This window comes from Lissotriton vulgaris, chromosome 3_1 (assembly GCF_964263255.1).
Source record: "Lissotriton vulgaris chromosome 3_1, aLisVul1.2, whole genome shotgun sequence".
In the NCBI taxonomy this organism is placed as follows: domain Eukaryota; kingdom Metazoa; phylum Chordata; class Amphibia; order Caudata; family Salamandridae; genus Lissotriton; species Lissotriton vulgaris.
This window is the reverse complement of record NC_141689.1, coordinates 258,234,094-258,258,912: the sequence shown is the minus strand read 5'-3', so window position 1 is coordinate 258,258,912 and position 24,819 is coordinate 258,234,094.

Sequence of the window (24,819 nt, the reverse complement as noted above, 5' to 3'; positions counted from 1 at the left end):
CCCACTTGTGACGTTTCTCTGACTCGTCAAGTACACCCCTACGTGTACGCCCCTTTACACGCCTTCTTTTACGCACATGTGTTCTTATCTCTCTCTTTTCACTTGTTACGCCTACTGTATTCATTTCAATTATACGGTTTTACTATATATAATGTGTGATGTTAATAAAATGTTGAATATCCCTTCCTGAACCTTAGTGGTGATGGAACCCGATGTCCAGTGTCTTGAGATACTTAATTAAAGCCCGTATGACTCAGATACCACGGACTCTGCCTCTCATTTGATTGAGCTATCCTTATTGTCATTTAATGTATAGAAAAATAGTCCCGGTAATTTTATTTACCACATAATCTGGCGCCCGAATAGGGACCCCTCCCCTTCCCCACTCGCCGGCGATGTAACGCAGGCCCCTGACCCCTTCTACAGCCGTGACGGATTCCTGTGCACACCTGCGGCTTTTCCTGCTATCTCCCTCAGGCCCACGGAGGAGACGGAGACTGCGACCCAGCATCCAGACGAGGCGGTGAGGAATGCGGAGGATCCCGACCAGAGCCCCAAGCCGAGAGAGCAAGGTCCGAGGTATCCGGAGGCCCACCTGTTCCGAAGAGCATGCGTAGTAGCAGCATCGAAGCCGTATCTGTCCAGTCCAGTCCAGTATCGAGTTTCCGAGGCCTTTAGTTTCTGCTTCCCGGTGAGTACCGTTGTTGGGAACGCATCTAGACGGGTTCATTGATTTGTGCCCGGTCAAGACGGGTCTGGGTACACAGACCCGGTCCAGACGTGTTCACTTAGGTGAATACGGTATGACGTGTCTCTTTATGGGACCGGTATGTCTGTACTGTTCTAGCAGTGCATCTAATAATCCAGTATTCTAGTGTTGTATCTCGAGATTTTCAGAATTGTGTTTCTCTGTACTAGGTAGCATCTGTTCGAAAATGTTTTAATGTGTTTAATGTCGTGGTATGAATGATTGTTTGCAATCTATTACTGTGTTTATTGTGTTCACGTTCAAGTCAGTTCAAATATGCCGCTGTTCTCGAAATTACGTCAGATAGGAACCAGGAAAGGGATACTCGAAGAGGCAGTTCCCGTCCCGCCTAGGGACACTCCCGGACATTTTATGTACCAGAAACATGGCTTAGATGCCATACTGTATTTAGACTTATGGGTTGACTACACCAAGGATCTGGAAGAGAAGTATAGATGGCCTGTCTCAGGGACATGGGATGCTGAATGCATCATGAGAGTAGAAGAAGCGCTATGGAAAAAGAAAGCCAGACAATCTCAGAAAGATGCCATAGAATTATGGCGTAAAGAAGCGCATAGAAGAACAGAGAAAGAAATCAGGAAAGCAGAGAGAAGTAGAGAAGAATCCGAAAAAGCTAAAGAAAGAGAGCTACTAGAAGAAGGTGAACGAGTCAAAATAGAACAATTAGACAGACAAAGAAATGCCCTTATTACAGGTCTGTATCCTGTTCTCGCCGAAGGCCTACCTAAGGCGACCCCGGAAGTATCCCGTAACTTGCCGCCACCATTGGTCCCGACTAAACTCCGTCACAAACAGACCGCAGCGGACATTTTCCTTTCTTCCTATTTAGATGACGTTGCTCCAGAGTATGCCAATGCACGTGTACCACCTACTAATAATAATGCTCAGCCCCCTGTTCAGGACACGATTCCCCCCATTGTTTCTTCCCCCACTGTCTCTCCTGTCACTGGTCCTGGAAATCCTTTTAATCTGCCTGCAACCCAGGGCCAATCCACATTACCTACACCTACTTTACCAGCTATACCACCACCAGCGACAGCACAGCCAGTAATAGTTGACGGTCACGCTTCAGGAGGAGCAGTAGGAGGTCTCCCTATCACCCCGCCTCAAGTAAAACGAACAACACTTAGAGAAGCAGCATTACAACGCACACCAAAAGTAACTACATACGCAGCCCTTAAACAGTACCTTACTGATTTCAGATATGATCCAGTACCAGGCGAAGACCAGATGATACTATATTCAATACGTTTACGACGGGTTACAAACTATTTGACTATTTTACCAAATATGAGAGAACATTTAGATAACATATATCACTTTATTAGAACGGGGGAGAGACCAGAAAGTATTCACGAAGCCATGGCACACAACAAGGTGGAGACGCAAAATATGATCTTACAGTTTTTGATAAATTGTTTGATAAGGGAACAAGATCAGCCAGGTAAAAGCCAAGAAGAAATGAAAGTCCTGATGAAATGGAGTGACAACATAGCTGATGGTAAACATAGTAAACAAAGTTGTATAGAATCCATGTACAGAAAGATTCGTAAAGAAATTCTAGACATACACGCAAGGGAAAAAGCAGCTAGGGAAGCCGAGAAAGCAGAGGAGGAAGTCTCAGAGGAAGAAGATACAGAAGATATAGAAACCGAGAACCCAGATAGAGTAGCGTATGTAGGTAGGGTAAGACCTTTTGACAGACCCATACGCCCAGAATGCAAGAAACGTTTTCTTTCTCCTATACCAGAACAATGTTCTCTTGAGCATCTATTCCAAGCCACTGATAAAGTACTGAAACAACGAATAGGTTACAGTGAACTTAGTACCATGCACGAACAGGAACTAGCACGGTCAGCAGTACAATGGGCTGGAAATACTAGCGTATATAAAGAGGATTCAGTAGCGCAAACATTTTTTAATCTTTCCCCAGACGAACAGCGATTAGCTGGTATGTACATGATCCAGCATCTTATTACACTGTATGAGAGTCAGCATTCTGATCCAGGTCCCCTATATAATATTTTGGAAGAGTTACTCCTAGGTAGATGGAGAGGCCTAGGTACAGATTTAATTAATACCATTCTAGAACAACGACACAAATACAGAACTTTTCTGACTCCACATTTTGTTCCCGTTCCACCCCCAGTAAGGAAAACCATTTACATAGACAGACAGAATCCCTTACGAGAAGTTCATCCCGTCCGGAAGACAGACGGTGAGCTTGAACGAGTATTTGTTTACACCCCCTTATCGAAAATAGAACTATTGGAAATGAAAAAATTAGTGCCCTGTCACGATAAAGATCCAGCAGGGTTCCACCGTGAATTAAAAGACATGCTCCGCATGGGGGAGTATACGTATCCCGATATTTTTAAAATGTTAAAGGTACTGTTGCCAGCCGGCATTTACGAAAAACTGAAAGAAAAAGAGTGGGAGGTGGGAGAGAAAAAGATTGATTGGGCAGAGTTAGAAAACGAAGACAATACACAAGTTCCTGGTACTGGTCTTGGGGAAAAAGCCAAAGCCTTACCCGAGTTGTTAATACAGGTTTTGCCAAGATTACTAACTACTAAAAAGGAGGACTGGGATGCAATCTCAGCCTGCAAACAGAAACAAGACGAAGACACTAGTGATTTTTATTCCAGGTACGAGAAATGTTTCATTATTGATAGCGGCCTGAAAACAAGTAGTGAATCATACCCACATCTTTTTGTGACCAAATTAGTAGAGAATTCCTTACCACAAGTTAAAAATAGAGTACTGAAAGTTGAGAGTACATGGCAAGCAAATAGCCCTTCTCAAATGTTACAAATGTTACAGTACCACCAGAACCGAATTAGAGAGGAACACGAACACGAACAGAGACGTATTAAAGACACAAAAATGAAAGTACTAGTTGCTCAGTCTGTCCCAGCTGACGGTCAGAAGAAGGGTACGGCACCGCCAGGTCATTCTGCAGCTCCCGTTAAAGGGAACTGCAATTACTGTAAGCAGCCAGGTCATTATATAAACGAATGTACCGTTGTAAAATACAATATTGCTACAGGCAGGACGAAAGAAAGACCGCGTCCACCTAGACAGGAACATGTTCCACAACATATTCCACAGAACACGCAATCTCCACAGAATACACAACAGACAGTAGCTGTACCCCAACCCCAACCCATTGCTGCCACACAACATGTCACGCAACAAATGTACCAGTATGCACAGTCAGATTACCCCGATTATCAGCAGTACTCATGAAACAGCCTAGAGAGGGAGGTTGGCTTGCCCCTTATCGAGGTTCCTGTAGATCAAGAGGGTCCCTATGTACATAGTCAGGTATTAGGGAAAGACAGAAAAATTTTGATTGACACAGGGGCGAGCAGAACTACCATCAGTCATGACGAGGTTCCAGGGGCACCCCTCTCAGGCTCACAGAATGTTTCCCTGGGTTTTTCAGGAAAGCCTATTGTTAACGAAGTGTCAAAGCCAGTTTCCCTAGAAGTTGGTCCATTGTCCCGTACTACAGACTTGTTACTTACGAAAGCATGTCCTGAAAATTTGCTTGGTATTAAAACGTTGAAAGCACTAGGAGCAGTAATATGTTGTTCTCCGGAAGGAGTGAGATTGTTTTTACGTGATTTTAAAGGACATTATGTGTTGAGAGATTTTGATCCAAGATTGCAGAATGTACCACAGCATTTATGGGCACAAGGTCCGACTGATGTAGGTTGTATGCACATTACACCATATCGTGTTACTCTAAAGCAAGGAGATGTACTACCCCGAATCCGACAATACAAGTTACCACCTGAGGCTGTAGCAGCCTTACTGAAAATTATTGACGAACTCATTGCACAAGGAGTGGTTGTAGAAACCGACTCCAATGTATGTAATTCTCCAATCATTCCGATTCTTAAACGAACTGACCCAAATGCACCACCGGTCTACAGATTGGTGATCGACCTTCGAGAATTAAATAAATGCATCATACCCCAGTACCCAGTGGTCCCAGACATTTCTTCCTTATTGACTGCCATTGATTCCGAAGCAGCGTTCTTCACTGTCATCGATCTCAAGAACGCCTTCTTTAGTGTCCCCATTCATCCGGAAAGCCAGTATCTTTTCGGATTCTGTTTAAATGGCCGAAGCTTCAAATTTGCACGTGCTCCTCAAGGGTTCACGGAAAGTCCTAGTATTTACAGCCAAGCCCTGAAACGACAACTAGACAGTATTCACATGCCTACTGACACTGCCCTACTCCAATATGTTGATGATTTGTTAATTACAGCACGGACCGAACGTGACTGCGAGCGCGCATCACTGACTGTCTTGTATTTCTTGGCCGAAAAGGAGCATAAGGTGTCCCCTTCGAAGCTACAATTCTGTGCCCAGCAAGTGGTATACCTTGGACACTTGCTGTCCAAGTGGGGTAGACAGTTGACACCAGACCGCATCCAGTTAATGGCACATCTTCCACAACCCAAGACACAAAAGGAAGTACGGGCCTTCATTGGCCTCACTTCGTACTGCAGACAATGGATTCCTCAGTATGCATACCTAGCCAAACCACTCATACAGTTGACAACACAGGAGGCAGCGACTTTGACTGTCCTCCCTTGGACTCAGGAACATACACTTGCTTTTGACCAATTGAAGAAAGCCTTATGTCAAGCACCTGTTTTAGCGACACCATGTTACAGCAAACCTTTTACACTTTTTGTCACTGAACGCGATGGCACAGCATTATCTGTTCTCACACAAGATCAAGCAGGAAAACACAAGCCTTGTGCTTATTTTTCTAGTACATTGGATCCGGTAGCCCAGGCTCTGCCTGCGTGCCTGAAATCAGTTGCAGCAACAGCTCTAGCTATCAGACAAAGCGACTCAATAGTGTTAGGACATCCCTTGACAGTACAGGTTCCACACTCCGTGGAAGTTCTCCTGAACCGAACCCAGACACAGCACCTGACCATAGCAAGACTGACAGGATATGAATTGACATTGTTTCAGCCCCACATAGAGATTAGACGTTGCAACACTTTAAACCCTGCCACATTGTTACCCTCAAGCACAACTGACCCTACACCACATGACTGTGTGGAAGTCATCAATACTGTAACAAAACCCAGACAAGACTTGACAGACATTGCATTGCCCGACCCAGACCTGACACTTTACGTGGATGGTTCATGTATGAGAACAAGCACAGGAGAGTTAGTGGCTGCATATGCAGTGACCACTGAAACTGAAGTCATAGAAACACATCGTATTGGCACATTGTCTGCCCCAGCAGCAGAGCTCATCGCTCTGACCCAAGCCTGCATACGAGCCAAGAACCTGAAAGTAAACATATACACAGATTCACAGTACACATTCGGAGTCGTTCACGACTTCGGTATTCTCTGGCAAGAAAGAGGTTTTTTAACTTCTCACAGCATGGTCCCCTCATTCAAGCTCTGTTAGAGGCAATACACTTACCTGCATCCATTGCTATCATGAAGTGCAAAGCACATACGAAAGTTACTGACACCATTTCCCAGGGTAACGACCTGGCAGATCGAACAGCTAAACTCACAGCTCAGACTCAAACAGACATACTGACTGATCCGACAAAGACTGAAGTATCATCACAGACACATTGTATGACAGTTAAGGATCCCACTCTAGATGTACTCGACATACAGACACATGCCTCTCCAGACGAAATCAAGAAATGGACTGAACAAGGAGGGATCCAGACAGATCAGGGATGGATGACGAAGGGAAGAGCCACATGGTTTCTCCCCGACTCTATGGTTCAAGTTATCATAAATACAGCACATAGTCCAGCACACTTAGGAGAAAAAGCCATGCTAGACAGCATCCAGAATATTTGGTTCAACAAGCATTTACGTGCAGCAGCAAAACAGAAAGTGCGTACCTGCATGATCTGTTGTCAGTTCAATCCAGGCAAAGGCATTCCCGTGGAACAAGGTGGATTCCATCCTCCTGACCACCCTTTCGAAGTCCTCCAGATGGATTATATCCAAATGGACCGATGTCGAGGATTCAAATATGTCCTCGTAGTTGTATGTGCCCTTTCCAGATGGACAGAAGCGTATCCAGTCCCAGATTACACTGCCGTGACCACTGCCAAACAGTTGGTCCGTGAATTTTTCCCGCGATACGGCTTGCCCCGTGTCGTGTACTCAGATAATGGACAGCCATTCTCGTCCGAACTCATGAAACAGGTATCACTCCTGTTAGGATACCAGTGGAAATTTCACTGTGTACGACACCCCGAAGCAGCTGGCCTGGTCGAGAGACATAATCAGACTCTGAAAACACGATTAGCGAAGGTCTGTGCAGAAAAAGGTGTAGTTTGGATGGTAGCCCTACCGGGTGCCCTCTTTTACATGCGTATGGTAGCTCATTCCAGAACCGGACTATCTCCCTATGAGGTAGTCTTCGGCAGACCTCCAAACATGTGGGGTACGCCTATGCCTCGTAAGATAACTGATGTTGATAGTAACATGCTGACAGATTACCTGGCTTCCTTGATGTCTGCACTACTCTCTTGTCGTTCACAGGTCGCGGCTGTCTTCCCAGACAACACCCAAGTGAAACCGCATGAAATCGTTCCAGGGGACCTGGTCTACATACGTAATTTCGATCGCACAAGCCCTCTGGAGCCCAGGTGGAGGGAACCGAAACTGGTGTTGATGACCACCAGGACCGCAGTGAAAGTTGAGGGAAGAAAAGGGTGGCTCCATTCCAGCCACATCAAACGTTTTCATGGACTGTGTCCAGAGACTATTCCCAAGGACTGCCCCGATACTGACTCTAAACTCCCCCTGTTAGAGAAAACTCCGCAGCAGGAGTACAAAACGAAACTAAGGTCTAGTAAGTCAGACAGCGTTTAATTGTTTAAGTCCCCCTCGGGTGAAGCGGTTAGACAGGTTTCTGACATGTATAAGATAGACCCAAATAGTCAGAGAGATAGGCGAATCGAAAAGAGAGAAAAATATTGCAAAAACCTGCACAGCAGATGCGTCATTACGTTAATCATTATGTTTGTTCTGAGTATATCGATTATATGCATAAGCTTGATGCTACATGTTGTCTTTCCTCCTCTTGGTTCACATGTACATACTTCCTTTAATGACACCGTAGAGCGCACTTTCAGTGACCTGCCCCCTCACGAGCTGTCCTATCGACTAGCAATGCGCAACAACACTTTCATTCGTATGTTACACCATACTCACCAGACCAGCAATGCCACAAATTGCTGGGTATGTGGCCGACTCCCACCTTATCAGAAATACAAGGGAGCTCTGCCCCTCTTTCCTTACCCGTTTACACATAATGGTTCGTGCGGAGCATGGTTTGCTTTAATGTCTTCCTTAGACAGTAAGTCCAAAGTTTCCCAAGGCAATTGGATATGGGGGAACCTGAATACAGTCATGAATAAAGCATATTTCCCAGACGCAGACGGTCTTCCCCAAAGGATAGGGACCGATCTAGAAAATGAAGTGTATGAATTAGGTAATTTTTCCCTCAATCTCATGATTATGAACGTCCAGTCCGAGACTAATTCGGACTTGCCGTTTATAACAGTTTTACCAGTGAAAGGCGAATTATGCGTTAGAAAGAATGGTTCAGTACATCTAGGACACAGTGATTGTAATACTGTGGTCGAATTCAGCGATAAAGGAAAGTCTACTTTCAAAGCCTCTCGCCATTCCTATTTTATTTGTGGTCAGACAGCTTATGTACATCTGCCCCTGGATTGGGATGGAACGTGTTATATCGCGTTCCTCTTACCACCTGTTTTTCTAGCCCCACCTGATTATCATCGAAATTCACGCCTTATGCATGTCAGACATAAGAGAGACCTTCCTCCTGTTATTGATTACTCTGAGTCAGCATGGGACCAGTATAAGGATTATATTAAAGGATACTTCTGGTTCATAGGCCCTGTCCAGAACAGTAAGATAATACGACGATTAACAAGAACCCTTGAAGCAGTAGTGAACTAAACTACTTTTGCTTTAGGTAACCTGACCGAAGAGCAGTCTGCTATGAAAATTGTTGTTCTTCAAAACCGCCTTGTCCTTGACGTCATCCTGGCCGATAGGGGCGGGGCTTGTAGAGTGATCGGATCCAGTTGTTGCGTGTTTATTCCTAATAACGCGCCATCCGTGTATAAAGCCATAACAAGGCTTCATGAAATTGCTCACCTGATACACCAGAATCCTGGTACCTGGACTTGGTCCGGTTGGCTCTGGAGTGTGATATCCGCCTGGGGATGGAAAGTGTTATCCTTCCTAGGAATAATACTGCTTATTCTATTCAGTTGTTGTCTCTGTCTGCAATGTGGGCCAGCGATTTGCGGCTTGTGCGCCACAGCTTGTATTCCCCGCCCAAGTTCACGTTCCCGTTCCCGAATGAAAAAAGATGAGCAAATGATGTTATATGAACAGATAGATGGTCTCATGAGAATAGATATATCCTAAAGGGTGAAGTAGGGGCCAAGGAGGGAATGAGGAAATAGAAATTTTTAGGTAGCCAATGTGTCCCCCACTCGCACCCCATCCATGCACACGTGCCCCATGTATGTCATGTAATTCCTTTTCCGTGCCTGCCATGAAGACGCATATGCATTTGCGTCCAACGTTAACATGTCAGTTATTCAGTTCTCCAAGAAAACCACGTTAATTTGGCTTTTAGGCCCATGGTGCCAACGTCTTTACATGGTGCACTTTTAAATATCGCAAAGCACACGTTCTCCATGTTTGCCTGGCTCAGCCAAGCCAGGCCCTTAATTGAGGCTCCGAGTCTCTTCTGTCTCTGAAAGCTGCAGTTTAGGTATGCATCCCTGACCTCTACCTTATATCTTGCCCAGACGAGCGGTGCCCGGCTCGGCCTGGCCTGCCTGCCAAGACGGTATTTTGCCTACAGTTATCTGCTCAGCCTCCACAAAAACACATTCCAGTCTAGTGAAATAGGTAAACATAATCCCGGCTGCAGAGCAAAGGGCCCTGCCTCCCTGTCTCCATGCAAGTAATTTACTGCACCCGTTACCATGGTAGGCCCATGGCCCATACATTGCATGAAGAACCATATGAACGCACTAGCATTCAGTAATGAACGGCCTCTGCCCGAGAGACCTTTTACTTCAGATAATACATCCTCTAAACACAAGATACCAGATATGCTATAGGTGCAGGTCGTTCTGACATCCCAGACACCAGTCTCCTCTACTAGTGCTAAAGTCAAGCCCCCAGTTCTCCCCAGCTACACGTCTACACCACGTCATGCTCAGTTGCGCGTGCATACGTGGCAAAGGTTTCTGCTGATCCTGCAAACTTTCTCTAAGCATCCACCCACTTGTGACGTTTCTCTGACTCGTCAAGTACACGCCTACATGTACGCCCCTTTACACGCCTTCTTTTACGCACATGTGTTCTTATCTCTCTCTTTTCACTTGTTACGCCTACTGTATTCATTTCATTTATACAGTTTTACTATATATAATGTGTGATGTTAATAAAATGTTGAATATCCCTTCCTGAACCTTAGTGGTGATGGAACCCGATGTCCAGTGTCTCGAGATACTTAATTAAAGCCCGTATGACTCAGATACCACGGACTCTGCCTCTCATTTGATTGAGCTATCCTTATTGTCATTTAATGTATAGAAAAATAGTCCCGGTAATTTTATTTACCACAAAGCAGCACGGAATGGCTGCGGCGCTCCTAGGACCCTCCGGGATTACCGGTCAGTGTTGGTATGCACAACTTAACAAAGTCCAGTAGATATTTGAAAAATAGTCACTTCTTTATTAGATCAGAATTTTTCCAAACTATAAAATCAGTTGAGAAAGAGTAACAGCCAACGCATTTTGCTCCCAAGATGAGAGCTTCCTCAGGGCCAATAACAGTATGGGTAATATTATCCAAAGACGTGCACTTGTGTTAAAGGACCCAGGTTAGTATCCTCCCGGTGCCGGTCCAAAGGTGGAGTGAAACTGATATGAACATGAGGTTTGTGCGAACCGAGTATTTTAAATCACAGAGATGTCCATCCCTCCGAACCTGTATTGTCCGAGTCGCGTGGCGTGTCCTTGTCAAAAGTTCCATGGTGCAGTCATTTAAATAGGTGGCACAAGTAAGGGAGGGCACCCATCGCCAGTAGTAAGGCCCACAACTTGTCCCTATGGACCAGGTCAAATGCGGACCGAAGGTCCACAAAGATCAAAAACAAACTACCCGCCCCAATAGTGACCGTCTTCCAGTAGACCAACTGTGATCTAAACAGTTGGTCTATGGTAGAAACCTTTGCTCGGAAGCCCGCCTGAAGGGAGGTTAGGATGTCTTGGTCATCCATCCAACTCTGCAACCTTGATAACAAAAGGCGGGCGAAGATTTTCTGGAGGACATCGATCAAACTTATGGGGCGGTAGTTACCGGGTCGAGGGGGGAAGCTTTCTTGTGAATGGGGATTATTTCGGCTCCCAACCAGGTTTCAGGGATCTCCAAACCCTGCAAGATAGCTTTAAAGTAAGCACAGATGTAAGGAGCCCATACCTTTTGTTCACTACAGAAGGGGTCACCGGGGACCCTGTCCAGGCCCGGGGCCTTTCCTAATTTCAGGCTACCAAGGGCCACCCGCACTTCATGGACAGAGCAAGGTGGAGAGACTGGAGCCGAGGCTTCCAGGAGAGGCAATTCTGTAGGGCGGCTTTGCAATACGGCCTCCTCTTAGTGATCACTATGGCCAGATGAGTACAGGGACTTAAAATGATCTAGCCACGCGTCTTCACTCAGATTAGGGATGATGGCTGACTTCCCCTCGGCTGACCCAACTCGCATAAGGTTCCAGAATGACCTGAAATCTCGGGCTCCCAATGCCACTCGGATATTGTCGCACCTGGCTGCTTCCCACTCGGCCCTAGCCTCCCTAATCAAAGTTTATACACCTCCCTTGCCATTCTAATGCTGGAAATTGAGCCCGATTTGACCTCCCTGATCAAGCACCTCTTTGCGTAACTACATTCTTTATTAAACCAGTGGTCCTGCCTCTTTATCCCACCACTCCTGACATCCGAAGCGCAGAAATAGCGGGCCAGGGAGCCAAAATGGTTATTATGTATATCTTGGAGCTCCTTGGAGTGGGAAGGGAGAGGTTCGCAACCTGCACCCAGGAGGTTAGAGACCTCCGTGAGAGAGCTTACAACGAGTTGATATAGTTCTGCCAGCCTTTCAGGAGCCAGTGCAATTCTCTCCCATCTAACACTTCTCCCTCCACAGCTATGACTAGATTACAGTCAATAGCCGTTTCCTCACGTCCTGAATCACGGTGACAACCAAGGGGAGCTGCCAACCCTTGGCATCACAGAGAAGGATCTGAGGCAAGCCCAGAACTCTAGATTCACCAATATGTAATCTATGGTAGAGCTGCCCCCCGGTCTGTTAAATGTACTGTTTCCTGGAACATCTGGGGCCAGTCTACCATTACAAGCCCTTAATGAATATAAAAAAAACTTGTTAATCGCAAGGGCCAGTGGCGGTAGGTGCTTTTATGGGTACATGGTGCACTCTGGAATGTACCAACTTTCGTCTTCTTCCATTGATATAGAGGGAATCCCCGAAAGCGGCTCAAAATGGCAGTTAAGGTCTGCACCAATAATTTTATGAGCACCCGGGGGAAGAGTTTATAAAAGAGTCTCCAGTGCTTCCAAGGTTGATAGGCCCAGCTGGAGCAGATGAGGGCGCAGATATATATTAATCACTGCCAGCATAGGCCCCTTATTAAAATTCAATATAACACAGAGAATGTCCGGGCAGTGGGAATCTACGACCCTAACCATACATCCCAGATGGACAGCAACCCAAATGCATAACCCCCCTGAAGGTCTGCCCCTCAAGCCCTGTACTGCTGGGATATGGAAGGACGCATATCCCTACTTGACCAGAGGCGACAGCATCCAAGACTCTTGAAAGAGACATAGATCATAGCACTCCATCAACTCTCCCCACTCCGGGTTTGCCAGCTTTCTCTTGAGTCCTGCTACATTCCAAGAGCCATTAAGTGGAATAAGGGTTGAGGCAGGAACCGGGAGGTCCGCCGGTAGTAAAGGCTAGGTAGAGCAGGAAGGTTTAGAATATAAATAATTACCCACTTCCTCCACAGAACTAACTATCCTCTGAGTAAAAGAGGGCGGGAAAGTGATGAAATTTGTCCCTTCCAGACCAAATCTCTCGCCTGAAACACCCTTCTCTCTGCTAGAATTCCCCCCACCTTCACACCCCATATGGGCCAAAGCAGATCCTGCAGGGGAGCAAATTGATAACGGTCAATCTATGTTGCTTAGGGCAGAGTATCTATTACCCACAGTGATGTTATATTCATGATCATAACCAGCAAGAGAGGGGCGTAATGGATCGTATCCCCCAAAAGCTAATGGTTGGGAATAGAAATACCCCAAATGGACGGTGTTGATGGAGTTCGCATGGAAAAACCCTCCATTATGTAAAACATGTTCAACAGCCCTTGGGTCCTTGAAATTCACAATCACACAGTCACCACTAGTGCCCTTAGGTCTTGTCCCCAACCAACTTACTCTGCGTGCAAACATAATTTCCCCCTGCCCGGCACCCATTAGAGGTCTGTGCCTACTAAACCAGAAGATAACTTTGTTCTTCAGTTCTGGAAAAGTTTCCCTTGTATCTCCTGGGAGGGCAGGGACACCTGTAAGCACCACCACATAGGGCGAGGCTTCCGGCGAAGGCTGGGGTAGAGGAGTATATTTAGAAGATCCCAGCGTGTTGTTATTTACTAACGGGCACTTTAAGAGCCCCATTGGTTTTGGCAGCCCTGGTGGTTCCTGTACTTTACATCCCGGGACGGATGGAGACACAATGGGGCGACCAGTAGGACCTGGGCCACTAGTGGTTGGTGTGGGAGTCGTGATCTTAGGAGGGATCAGTGAAGAGGTAGGGGGATTAGGGCAAAGACTTCTCAGCCACATTGTTGGATCCTTTAGCCTGTGCCGAGATAGTATTCCCCGAAGCGGTGGCTGTCTGTGCTTTCCCTGCACCTTTACTATTTATCAAAGAGACCAGTCTGTTAATTGTAGAGGGCAAAGATTTAAAATGGGTTTTAATGACCAGTTCCATATGGGCCTGGAGATCAAACAAAAGGTCAGTACCCCAGCGAGGGGGACCGGAGAAAGCGCGAGGACCGGGATTAGGGTCATGAAAACCCTGCTCGGAATCTCTACAAGCAGGAGTAGGTACTGGAGCCTTAGTGGGTTTCCCCTTTTTCTTGGATTTTTTCGGTTTGGCACCATGCACATGCTCCTGGGGTGGGGCCGGGGGGGAGGAAAGTCTGGGTTGCACACTCTCAATTACAAAATCTAAGTCAGACACAATCCGACCACCGGGTAGGTCTGAAAATGAGAGCATAAGGGAGGTCATAAAATCCGTAGGGAAGGCTGTGGTCGCGGAACAGTCTTCCAGAAGAGTAGAGGAGGGCATAGCAGGGGTAACCAAAAGACGCCTTTCCGTATTTTCTATAGCGTTAGCCACAACCCCGATCGTTTTTTGGAGCATTTTGTCAATAGCCGTAAGGCTAGGTAGGGGTTGTGTAAAAGCCGCTAAAAGCCTGGTTGTAGGGCGATGGGCAATCGACTTATCTCCCTTGCCCATACTGCTGCTCTCAGCCACTTGCAACCAATTGGGGGGTAAAGTAAATACCTAAAATGCAAAATTACACAAGGAACAGGAACACAATAAACTACAACCATCTAACAAAAAAATGGCCGAGTAAAATATTTAAACAACAGGAAATGCTGTTAGTCACTTCAACTGCATATTATAGTAGAACATTAAAACAAGGTAACAAGCGCCACCTAGCCCGAAATCCTACGGGGGGCCGGGTCAAGCACAGGAAATGCTGGCGATTTTGGCTTCCCCCCTTGGCGACCGCGCACAGGTGTCAGAGTGCAGCGGCAGCGGGGGAGACTTGGGGGGAGACCCGGGATAACTGATAGATGACTGGTCGTCCCCCTCTTGCAGCCTCAGCCTCGCTGGTGGATGGGGGAAATCCAGCGGCGAATCACGGGTCAGGGTGTGAGCAGGCAAAGTCAAAGTCCAAAATGAATTGTAAGCCTTATTTTCCTGAGAATGAAGAAGTGCAGGGGGAAAGTAAAAGGTTGTCACTTTACAAAAATCTTTTAACAAGCAGTGCACCTTGCCACAAACAATGTTATATCCGCAGTAAGTGTTCTCTTAGGGTTTGGCTGCCCCACACAATCACCAAAACCTTTCCCTGTCTTCTTTGTTTGGGGCTGCACACAGAAGTTAATTTCTTGAATTTTATTTTTAAAACGCCGGTGTAATCACCAAAAGAAAAAAAAACACGGCACTCGGAGCAAAACGTCCAGAAGCGTTCACTTCACAAGCTGCTCACCGGCACAGATATCTCCTTTTCAATGAACCTCTCTCCCCAAAAAAGCCTTCTGCTAGCGCTGTATCAGTCACTGCTCGCAAACTCAGCAAATTCGGCCCGCTGCTCCAAACCAGGTGCACCGCATTCAAGAAATGCCAACTGCCACTATTGCTGTCCACTGGTGTACGCTTCCGTCTTGCCGCCACTCCGCTCCCAATGGGGGCTCCTTTGAAACACGGAGTCCACCACGACTCCCAAACGACTCCCAAACCCGCTCTCTAAGAGTCTAGATCAGCACCAAAATGTTCAGCACTCTGCCGCCCACCTGCCACCACATATCCGCGATAAGAACGGAAAAAAGATACGGGAATCCTTAGCGGGAAAGAAAGCGTCCGCGCTTCCCCGTAGGAACAAACAGTGACAGCTGCACTACGGTCCAGGTCCAATATTCACAACTTCAAAATCCTTGTCCCATACACTTCAGCCCTCTGTGACTTGCCCATAGAGTTTCACTGAGGTTTCTGATTAAGGGAGCAGCAGAAAGGCATACTGTCCCCCCGGAATTGGAGAGGAGGTCTCTAAGCCATAACTGCTATGATTAAACTAAATTTATATTGCTTTAACAATCTCGCTGGACTCTCACAGGATCATGAATAATAAAAAGTAGTAGGTGAATTCTCAATACATTCTACTAGTAGAAATGCATATTGTGGCCCTTCTTACTGAGCGGAAGTGTGCAAAACATAAGTATTGTGATGAGTAGGTACATTCTTTAAAAAAAATTCTAATCTTGCTAGACTGTCACTGAATCATGAAAAATAGGAATGAGTATATGATCTTTGAATACACTCTGGTATACACACTTTGTACTGTAGGAAGATGTCTTAGTGGAGATGGTGTTTATAAGAGTCTACTATTTATGCCCATCAGCTTTGGAAGTTTTGTGAGTAGAGTTAAGTCTCTTCCCACACACTAGGGAGCTCATATATTATCTAGGAAAGTAGTCTCAGCGGAAAGGCCAGTCCCTCCACATACCCTACTATGCACACCCGCCATCTAAAAGTGAGGTCCCAGCAGAGAGGCAATTCTCTCCCCAAGCCCTACTATGCAAACTCGTCTTCTGAGAGAGGGGTCTGAAAGGAGAGTCCAGTCCCTCCCCACCCTACTATGTACAGCCGTCATCTGAGAGAGGGGTCTGAAAGGAAAGGCAAGTCCCTCCCTGCACCCTCCCATGAGAGGAGTCTGCAAATAGAGGCCAGTCTCTCTCCGCACCCAACTACGCTCATCCGTCTTATGAGAAGGGGTCTGAAGGGAGCAGGCCAGTCCCTCACTGCAATAACTAGAAATTCACTCAAAAAGAAAAGGTTCAAGTAATGGTATAGTTGGGTGAATTTTTCAGTGACAACATTCATGTTTTGAACTTTAAAAAAAACACGGAAAAATTCAGCAGTTACAGTTAACAGCGCCAACTGTAAATTATGCTCCAGCCACGAAATGCTTAAGATGTATTCTATGACATCATTAGTGACATCACTGAAGACATCATCCACATTTTGTTTTCCCTCATATTGCTCTATAAATTAATACTGAATTATAGGCCTGACAGTAAGCACAAAATTGCTTGGGAGAATATCGGGTATCATTGGTGACATCACAGCTACAACTCTCTTAGCTGTAGAAGACAAGCAGTATAGGCAATATTGATCCTATACCACAGACTTTACAGCTACTATAGTTCATCTTAACAATCAACCACCAATATGTAGGAAACCTTCCTTGAGTATGGTGTTAAATCTGTATACAACTGTTCTGTGAAAGCCAAGTTCCTAAAAAATGTAGAAGGTCCGCTCCAAACCAATGACAGAAGGTCCCAGAGTGTTCTAAAGAACAACTAGAGCGCTAACAGTCTTACTTATGACAAAAGTATGGCACACCAGAAGCCATCTTGATGGGAATGAAGTGGTAAGTCTGAAAACATTTAATTTAAAAAGGAACAAAATGAGAGGGTTCATTTTGCCATACAAAGTATGATTAGTGCTGCAGAAAGAAAAATGAGGGCACATTTTGAGTGACTTCTCAAATCCTCTTCTATTTCATTAAAAAATTCTGACATGCAGTCTCCCAAGATGGCCACCAGAGACAAAAGAGCCCAAATGTAGCCCAAATATCACCCAGATGCAGCCCAAGTATAGCCCAATGACAGAGTGTCCCAGAGTGTTCTAAAGAACAACTAGAGCGCTAACAGTCTTACTTATGACAAAAGTATGGCACACCAGAAGCCATCTTGATTGGAATGAAGTGGTAAGTCTGAAAACATTTAATTTAAAAAGGAATAAAATGAGGGGTTTCATTTTGCCATAGAAAGTATGATTAGTGCTTCAGAAAGAAGAATTAGGGCACATTTTGAGTGACTTCTCAAATCCTCTTCTATTTCATTAAAAAATTCTGACATGGAGACTGAAACATGCCCTTTCAATACCAGCAGCAGACTTCCCTGGTGAGCAGTAGCTTAACTACAGTGATCTAATAAGCAACCAGCGTGCTAACATTCTGAATTTATGGCAAATGTGTGTCACATCTGAATGCCTTCTTGATGGAATCAAAGTAGAAAACTGAAAGTATTTCCTACTGAGGAGACTGTAGTAAATGAGGAAATTAGGAAACTTCATAACAAATAAGTCTCCAAAGATGGCCACCAGAGACAAAAGAGCCCAAATGTTGCACAAATATTCCCCAGATGTAGCCCAAGTATAGCCCAATGACAGAATGTCCCAGAGTTTTCTAAAGAACAAATAGAGCGTTAGCAGTCTTACTTATGACAAACGTATGGCACACCTGAAGTCATCTTGATTGGAATAAAGTGGTAACACTTAAAACATTTAATTTGCAAAGAAACAAAATGAGGGGGTTCATTTTGCCATAGAAATTATGATTAGTGCTGAAGAAAGAAAAATTAGGGCAAATTTTGACTTCTCAAATCCTCTTCTATTTCATTAAAAAAATCTTGACATGCAGACTGAAACATGCACTTTGAATACCAGCATTAGACTTCCCTGGTGAGCAGTAGCTTTACTACAGTGATCTAATGAGCAACTATAGTGCTAACATTCAGAATTTATGGCAACTGTGTGACACATCTGAATGCCTTCTTGATGGAACCAAAGTAAACAAGCATTGAAAATGCAATAGATCTCACCCTCGTTTAAGTTAAAGCCATTCTGTTTGTAATGAGGTGGCTTTTTAGCTTTGCTTTTATTAGTGTTTTTTAAACTTTCATGTAAATAACATGCATATGTATGCATATATGTATATATATATGCATGCATTTATATTTATATAGATATGCAGATTATATATGTTTATATATGTATGTATATATATATATACACATACATATATATAAATGCATATGCATATAAATGCATATATATATATGTGTATATGTCTGCGTGTAGAGAGAGGTAGAGAGGTAGAGGTGTAGAGGTAGAGAGGTAGAGGTAGAGAGAGAGAGGTAGAGACTAGTAGAGAGAGAAGTAGAGAGAGGTAGAGAGGTAGAGAATAGAGAGTGAGTAATAGATAGTAGAGAGTGAGTACTAGAGAGTAGTAGAGAGCAGTAGAGAGAGTAGCAGAGAGTGAGTAGTAGAGAGTAGTAGAGTGAATAGTAGAGTGAGTAGTAGAGAGTAGTAGAGAGTGAGTAGTAGAGAGTAGTAGAGAGTAAGTAGTAGAGTGAGTAGTAGAGATCAGTAGAGAGTGAGTAGTAGAGAGTAGTAAAGAGTGAGTAGTAGAGAGTGAGTAGTAGAGAGTGAGTAGTAGGGAGTGAGTAGTAGAGAGTGAGTAGTAGAGAGTGAGTAGTAGAGAGTAGTAGAGAGTGAGTAGTAGAGAGTAGTAGAGAGTGAGAAGTAGAGAGTGAGTAGTAGAGAGTGAGTAGTAGAGAGTAGTATAGAGTGAGTAGTAAAGGGTGAGTAGTAGAGAGAGAATAGTAGAGAGTGAGTAGTGAGAGTAGAGAGTAGTAGAGAGTGAGTAGTAGAGAGTAGTAGATAGTGAGTAGTAGGGAGTGAGTAGTAGAGAGAGAGTAGTAGAGTAGTAGAGAATGAGTAGTAGAGAGTGAGTATTAGATAGTAGTGGAGTAGTAGAGAGTGAGTAGTGGAGAGTAGCGGAGAATATTATAAAGTTAGGCACAGCACCACTTGCACAAAAAGGCCAATCAAATCATATCACTTAGAGTCCTTATTGAAGCGCTGAATCATGGTGTATATTCAAATGCTTTTATTTTCCTTAAGTTTATGTACCACAGCCGGCCGACACGTTACGTTCTGTACAACAGAACTTCTTCATGGCGTTCTTATTTCCTTCAAGTTATGTCGGTATCCTGTTGTCATATAACTAGATATTTCTTCCAAATGTTAGACGAGTCATAAGTAAATTCTTATTCAAATTGACTAGGTATCAATTTTACCTACACAATTCGGGCAGACTTGAGTAATTTATAGCATCCTCAAAGTCAGTCTTTCAAAAATTCCAAAGTATAGGACATGATAATCCAAATCTAAATGTTTCTCAAGAAAAGTAATTTTCAATCGTTCGGAATATCGGCGTTTGGGTAGATATGACCCACGGACACAGTTTATGACTTTTCTTGAGAAACATTTGGATTTGGATTATCATGTCACACATTTTTTGGCAATCACACATTCCCACCAAACCACATAGACATTCATTTACCCATACAAATACTTAGTTAAGAAACCAATAACAAATATAGTCTTTAACATAGCAATTAAAACAAAGCAATAAAGGCTTTCACACAGTTTAGTAACTACACATTATATATAGTGAGACTCTACAAATTTGTCAAGGAAACAACCAATGACACTGTTACTAAATCCACCATCCACACATTTATATTTATAAATCCACTCATTCTTCAATGCAAAGTAGTGTATTTATAATACATATTTAAATATCAAAGCAAACCACATTCACTGGATGATGTCATCAGTGATGTCATCAGTGATGTCATTTGAGATGTCATCAGTGATGTCATCAGTGATGTCACTGACCATGTCATGAATGATGTAATATGTGACATCATTAGCAGTGGATTGCGGGTGCGCGAGTTATTGTGAGTACAACTAACTATAACGGGGCAATTTCAATGGTTTTGTATGAGTAAAATGTCCAGCTAACTATAACTGGTGTGAAACCTATGTTTTTTTCAGTGAATATATATATATAATATATAATTTCGAGCTTTGATTCATTGACAAGCCTGGAATCCAACGATCAGGATGAACCCACAGCACAGCAAACAGATCAACAGCCAAAAAAAACGACTCTTAATAGAAATGCGCAAAGGGCTGGAAACGAAACAACAACAAGGGTTACAATCACCGAGGGGCAGGGGCAGAGGTCAGAGGCAGGGGCCGACCCCCAGGAAGAGGAGGAAAACTAGGAGAGGTCAGAGAGGCCGGAAATCAGGCAAAGGAGGACCCCTGGTCAAAAGCGAGATTAAGACAACCACCACGATAAAGAACCAAGAACAGATCCCGCAAGAGCTAAATGTCATCAACATTTCCAATAGACATTTAACAGAAACTGAAAAGAACATCTTAAAGCAAGGTCTCAATTTCTGGCCCACATCAACATTGCCGAAACCCGTGTGGATCTATATAAATATACACGAAAACTAAAACTGGCTAAGATCTATGCAGAGAAATCGAAAAGTAAACAAACACAAAATACAAATATATCTATCAAACTCAATGTAGAAGATCTAGAGGGATTATTCACCCTCATGACAATGGGCACGATGACAATTTCCCTGGAAGCAGCAGAACTAATCAAATTGGAAGAAACCCTTGCACAAGAAGGAGCCACAGAAGTGGCTTGAAACCAAAATCAAAATTCAATCCCACTCTGCCACCGGGGAATAAAATCGATACTTTCCAGGAATTGGTGGTTGAAGAACTATATAAAATCAAATATAGTCAAATCAAAGACAACCTCACGCCAAAAGAGAAATCAATCATCAAAAACCTTTCGGGGGACAAAAACATAGAAATCAAGCCTGCAGACAAGGGCGGAAACATAGTAATCATGAACAAGATTGACTATGAGCAGAAGCCCAACGCCAGTTAGGGGACATAAATTGCTATGAATTGCTGCAAACAGACCCCATGGAAAATCTGCAACTGGAAATCACAGACTATTAAAAGACTGGGTAAACGCGGGCCTCATAAGTGAGAATGAACGGAAATACATGACCAACGAACATCCTACATTCCCTACGTTCTATTGCCTCCCGAAGGCCCATAGAGATGCTCAAAACCCGCCTGGAAGGCCCAAAGTTTCAGCCAATAATTCCTTACTAGTAGGGATCTCCAATTACATCGATCAGTTCTTGACGCCTCTGGTAAGGGGCCTTCCATCATTCATCAAGGATACAACTTCTGAAACATCTAGCAGGGGTTGTCTGGAAACCATCTTTTAAATTAATTACCATGGATGTCACATCCCTGTATTCAAACTTCGAACACCATATTGGCATAAAGGCATGCAAACACTATCTAAACAAAAGGAATATAAAATACAAGGAACATAACAAAATGCTGAACCAAATGATCCAGTTATGTTTATATAACAACACTTTCCTATTCAACAAAAAGATCTACAAACAAATACGTGGCTGCGCCATGGGCTTTTCATTTTCGCCCAATTACGCCAATCTAACTATGGGGTGGTACGAACAAAATGAAGCCTGGAAAGTAGAACATTATGCATGGAAAGAAAAAACAATTTTATGGGTCAGGTTTATAGACGACCTGCTCATAATTTGGGATGGAGAATCAACTGACTTTGAAAACTATTTCGAAAGGTTAAACAACACCACTACCAACCGAAAATATACCTACGAAATAAGCAGTAAGCGAATGGTATTCTTAGATACAGAAATCTATGTTGAAAACAACCATTTGCAAACCACCCTACACCGCAAAAAAACGGCAACCAACTCCATTTTACATGGACAAAGTTTTCACAACGTAAAACTGAAAAGCAGCATCCCCTATGGGAATTTCTCCGCCTCAAGATAAACTGTTCTCAACAATCAGAATTCCATCAAAACAGCATACAAGCTACAGAAAGGTTCCACACAAGAAAATATCCACCCAAGACAGTACAAAAATGACCCAAAAAGGTGATTGGAACAAACAGAAAAGACATCCTACATAAAGTAAAAGACAAACAAAAAGATGACAAGATCAGACTCATAACATCCTACAATGTGGAAAAACAGACACTGATCAAAATAATTAAAAAATACTGGGACATATTACATGCAGATCAGACCCTAGCACCAATCATCGGAGCACACCCCAACATTTCGTTCCAGAGAGACAAAAACCTGGGAGATCAGCTAGTGCACAGTCACTTCCGGGACAAACCACAAAATACCTGGCTACATCGTGAAGGCTTCTGGCCTTGCAAGCTTGCAAGGTTTGCAAGATAGCAGCAGCCACCAGGAAAATTGAAATGGATGGAGGAAAAAAGTGGAGGATCAAGCAACACCTAACGTGCAAAAGCACGTTTGATGTGTATATGGTAATGTGTCCCTGTGCCAAAAGATATATTGGCAGCACAATTTTTGAGGCAAAAAACATACAAGAGCTACCATCCACAATTATCAGTCAAACGCAATTGCAAAACCCATGAGTCTATACCATGACAACAACTGGGAAAATCTCAAATTCTGCGTCATTGACCAACTAGCAGACACAGAAATAGGAGGCAATTGCAGGAAATCCCTGAGACAAAAGGAATCACGACACATCATCGCATTCAGGACCCTGGAGCCAAGAGGTCTAAACCAATCAGAAGAGCTACATGTGCACTTGTAAAAGGAACATGAAGGAATAACTCACTCACCAGAGAGAGGATAAAACAATAGATTCTTCATTAATTGGCATATAATCTCACTAGAGAGAATGAAACTAAAATCATTTGTGATTCACTGGACAGTAATTTATAGTCCTAGAACTTTAAATATAAACATTCCTTCATGATTTGCTCATAAACGCTACAAAATTGCTATCCCACTCCAATGTGAATATGAACCAGAGGATTTTTTAACACATAAAACACAGTTGTAAACTACGTTTCCCACAAAGCAATTGCATGATACTTATTGTTTTTTCACACTGTGCACTAAACATAAAAGAAAGCTCGTGTTAGAGCTCTGTACCCGTGATCAAGCCTTCGGCTGAAGGCGAAACGCGTTGGGCTAGTGACGAATGAGCGAAAAATAAAGCTGTTGGTTTAAGCTTTACATCTGCCTGCTTGTGTGCCTCCTTACCCCCGATGCTTGGCCGGACTAGTGAACATATATATATATATATATTTACTAAAAAAAACATAGGTTTTAGGCCTTATATAGTTAGGAATTAACATATAAAAAACCATTGAAATTCCTCCTATATAGTTAGCTGGACATTTTATTGACATAAAACCCAATGAAATTCCATATATAGTTAGTTGCAATAACTATATATCGCGCACCCGCAATCCACTGCTGATGATGTCACATATTACATCATTCATGACATGGTCAGTGACATCACTGATGACATCACTGATGACATCATCCAGTGACTGTGTGTTTCTGTAAAGTTTAAATATGTTTTACATATTGAAGAATGAGTGGATGTATAAGTGTCTGGATGAAGGATTTAGTAGGTGCGTGACTGACTGAGCGAGTGAATGAATGTGTCTTACTGAATGCATGGGTTAATAACTAAACTGTCTGAAAGTGTGCATCAATATGTCTGTTGTTGTGCAAGCTGCTGCATGTGTTGATCAGTAGCTATATGAGTGGCTATATAGCTTATTGATTGGTTGCCCAAGTATTTGTATGGAAGACTGAGTGTGTGTGTAACTGGCTGGGTGGCGAGTGACTCTGTGCAGATCAATGTGTACTTGTATCAGTAATTGTATAAGAGAGTAAGTATGTGTTAGTATATGTTTGAAAAAGTAAGGTGTTCTGTGTTTAACTGTATAGATGAGGAAATCGAAGTGTGATTGATTCTTTACAGGACTGACTAGGTGTGTGAGTAACTCCATGGATGAGTGGCAGTGTGTGAGTGTCTGCAGAGGTGTATGAGTGCATATGACAGTGTTATAATAATGAATGACTGTATGTACGAGTGATTGTATGGGTGAATGAGTGAATGTGTGCGTAGACGTAGGAATCAGTGAGTGCGTATGTAGTAACTGGTATTGGTGTGTCATGATGTCATCAGTGATGTCATTTGAGATGTCATCAGTTATGTCATCAGTGATGTCATTTTAGATGTCATCAGTGATGTCATCAGTGATGTCACTGACCATGTCATGAATGATGTAATATGCGACATCATCAGCAGTGGATTGCGGGTGCGCGATATATAGTTATTGCAACTAACTATATATGGAATTTCATTGGGTTTTATGTCAATAAAATGTCCAGCTAACTATATAGGAGGAATTTCAATGGTTTTTTATATGTTAATTCCTAACTATATAAGGCCTAAAACCTATGGTTTTTTTAGTGAATTTCATTGGTTTTTTAAAGGCTAATTCCTAACTATATATA